Source organism: Schistocerca nitens, chromosome 7 (assembly GCF_023898315.1).
Source record: "Schistocerca nitens isolate TAMUIC-IGC-003100 chromosome 7, iqSchNite1.1, whole genome shotgun sequence".
NCBI classification, from domain to species: Eukaryota; Metazoa; Arthropoda; class Insecta; order Orthoptera; family Acrididae; genus Schistocerca; species Schistocerca nitens.
Genome location: NC_064620.1, coordinates 396,765,717 through 396,769,009, shown reverse-complemented (window position 1 = coordinate 396,769,009; position 3,293 = coordinate 396,765,717). Strand labels below are relative to the sequence as shown.

The 3,293-nt window shown below is 45.2% G+C and overlaps 1 non-coding gene across 1 annotated transcript; it reads right to left on the bottom strand.

The window, feature by feature from the left end:
• Nucleotides 1–2,764: 2,764 nt before the first annotated feature.
• Nucleotides 2,765–2,839, bottom strand: Trnas-cga (transfer RNA serine (anticodon CGA)). Its single transcript has one exon. It is a non-coding gene; the product is annotated as a tRNA-Ser (tRNA).
• Between the last annotated feature and the right edge of the window lie 454 nt (nucleotides 2,840–3,293).

Sequence of the window (3,293 nt, the reverse complement as noted above, 5' to 3'; positions counted from 1 at the left end):
ACCCTGCCCTGGTGAAACAAAAAGGCAAGATGACTATATGGGCTTAGGAGCTTCAATTTTCAGAACCGTACAGGCAGAATTCTGGCCAATTGGAGGATAATGTTTATAAACTTTTTTGCTGAAAGAATGACGGTAAAATAACAATTACGTCACTGGTTGGAGCTGTACGAGTTTTTTCGCAGTGGTGAGCGATATTGAGACACAAACTGCGAGCAGAGCGTGCACAGGACGTGAGTTGTAACTTGACTTCACTGTAGAGACCTGAGACACGAAGAAGACAAAAATCTGTGTTAAGATTCGAAGACGATATTTGCTTTCAGACCCCCCGCTGCTGGTGAAGTAGCCTGAATTGGCTGAGCAAGTTGCGCTCTCCCTCAAGTTCGATCCTTTTACTGCTTCGGTCATGATAAATGAGCAGCATTGAAACTATGGACGTTGACTAATACCTGCCTAGACACGTTCGACTGATAGCACAACCTGTTGTCAGGAGAAGCAGGCTGAAAGGGTCCCGTGAACCTTACCAGGATTGCGGAAATCCCGCTTCAACCACTGTGCTTGAGTACACATGTACTCCTGTGCTTTCGTTGAGGCAGGTTGTGCTGCTTTAATACTTGCGGCGGAGATACGGAAAAGGAGGCTGAAAGGAGACTATGTATATCTCTGCATCACTTTCAGCCAAGACCGCAGTGAGGGTGTCTAGGGAGGCTGGCTCGCGACGTCTGTAATGGGCACATCGGTGACCGTCTAACTTTAGTACCTCTGTATCTGCGCTGCTTCCACCTATGCTGTGACGACGATGTGGCATGTCTGGGCGTTAAATTTTAATTATGAGTAAAAAAAATAATGCAAAATCAGCCATCCATATGTGGTTATGGGGTAAAAGCACATGCTCTGTAGATAGTCTGTCTGGAGGAGTGCTTATGTCCCCAGCTGTTGTTGCTTTATGAAATAAGTGAAAAAAACAGACTGGATCACGATGGTTTCAGCGACTGAGGTCAACTTCAGCAGAGGATGCTGTCTGAAGATGGCCTAAGTATAAGCCGAAACCGGTCGGTTCAGTCGGAACAGAGTACCTAATTCATTCCATGTAAACAAGCCCACACAATAACAGAACAATCACAGTGCCTGGTTGACAATTTGGGTCCATGGCTTCGTGATGTCTGCGCCACACTCGGATTCTGCTATCAGTTTGTACCAACTAAAATTTGGACTCATCCGAATGGGCCACAGTTTTTCAGTAGTCTAAGATCCGAAGGATATTTTCACGGTAGGCGCTGCAGGCGATATCGTGCTGTCAGCAAAGGCACTCGCGTCGGTCGTCTGCCACCACCCCCCTATTAACGCCAAATTTCGCAGCACTGTCCCAATGGATACGTTTATCGTAAATCCCTCGTCGACTTCTGCCGTTATTTCACGCTTGTCTTTTAGCACTGACAACTCTACGCAAACTGCTTTGCCCTCGGTCATTAAGTGAAGGCTATCGGCCACTGCGTTGCATGTGGTGAAACTTAATGCCTCAAATTTGGTATTCTTGACACACTCTTGACACTGAGGATCTCGGAGTATTGAATTCCCTAAGGATTTCCGAAACTGAATGTTACATGCATCTAGCTCGAACTATTATTCAGCGTTCAACAAAATGACGTCGGAGTCATTTTCAAATGAGTCAGCTGAGTACAAATAACAGCTTCGTCAATGCACCAATCGTGTTAAATTAATTAATTTCATTCTTAATTTGAATTCTTAAAGTGACCACAGACATACGGGCAACGAAAGTGCCATGAGTAAATTCACTTACTCATATATACAAATTAATTGTGTAGCTTACGATTTGAATGTTACTAAGAAGATAATACTTTTCATCACGTGAAATTAATGATATTAGCATCACTCAGATACCTTTATCATTAAAGCAAGCAACAGCCTGCAATGGTTTAGATGAGTTATGACAGACCACGGTGATATTACTGGCTGTGGCCGCCAGTATTATATGTTGCTGCAAGCTCGCCTTGATGCAGCTTGATACACGTGAAGTAGCATATGGTACAAAACTGGAGTGAATTATAGGCAGCAGATGATACAGTATGTGCTATTCCCGTGAGAGGGTCCGCCAAGTGTACTGAACTTGCTTCTGATTGGTCGCCGCATTCGGATGTCAGGATCCAAAACGCCTAAGATCTCTTATTAATTATTTATACACTTTTCATTGTATTTAAATGTAGACTTCCAATGGAAAGGAAGGAGTTTGTTAGCATCGAGTATAGATTTAAGTGTTAGGAAGTCGTTTCTGAAAGTATTTGTATGGTGTGCAGCCATGTATGGAAGTGAAACATAGACGATAAATAGTTTATACAAGAAGAGCATAGAAACTTTCGAAATGTGGTGCTACAGAAGAATGCTGAAGATTAGATGGGTAGATCACATAACTAATGAAGTGTTATTGAACAGAATTGGGGAGAAGAGGAGTTTGTGGCACAACTTGACTAGAAGAACGGATCGGTTGGTAGGACATGTTCTGAGGCACCAAGGGATCACCAATTTAGTATTGGAGGGCAGCGTGGAGGGTAAAAATCGTAGAGGGAGACCAAGAGATGAATACTCTAAGCAGATTCAGAAGGATGTAGGTTGCAGTAGGTACTGGGAGATGAAGAGGCTTGCACAGGATAGAGTAGCATGGAGAGCTGCATCAAACCAGTCTCAGGACTGAAGACCACAACAACAATAACAACAACAACCCTGAAACTTCCTGGCAGATTAAAACTGTGTGCCCGACCGAGACTCGAACTCGGGACCTTTGCCTTTCGCGGGCAAATGCTCTACCAACTGAGCCACCGAAGCACGACTCACGCCCGGTACTCACAGCTTTACTTCTGCCAGTATCTCGTCTCCTGTCTTCCAAAGGTAGGGGACGAGATACTGGCAGAAGTAAAGCTGTGAGTACTGGGCGTGAGTCGTGCTTCGGTAGCTAAGTTGGTAGAGCACTTGCGCGGGGAAGGCAAAGGTCCCGAGTTCGAGTCTCGGTCGGGCACACAGTTTTAATCTGCCAGGAAGTTTCATATCAGCGCACACTCCGCTGCAGAGTGAAAAACTCATTCTGGAAACATCCCCCAGGCTACGGCTAAGCCATGTCTCCGCAATATCCTTTCTTTCCGGAGTGCTAGTTCTGCAAGTTTCGCAGGAGACCTTCTGTAAAGTTTGGAAGGTAGGAGACGAGATAGTGGCAGAAGTAAAGCTGTGAGTACCGGGGGTGAGTCGTGCTTCGGTAGCTCAGTTGGTAGAGCACTTGCCCGCGA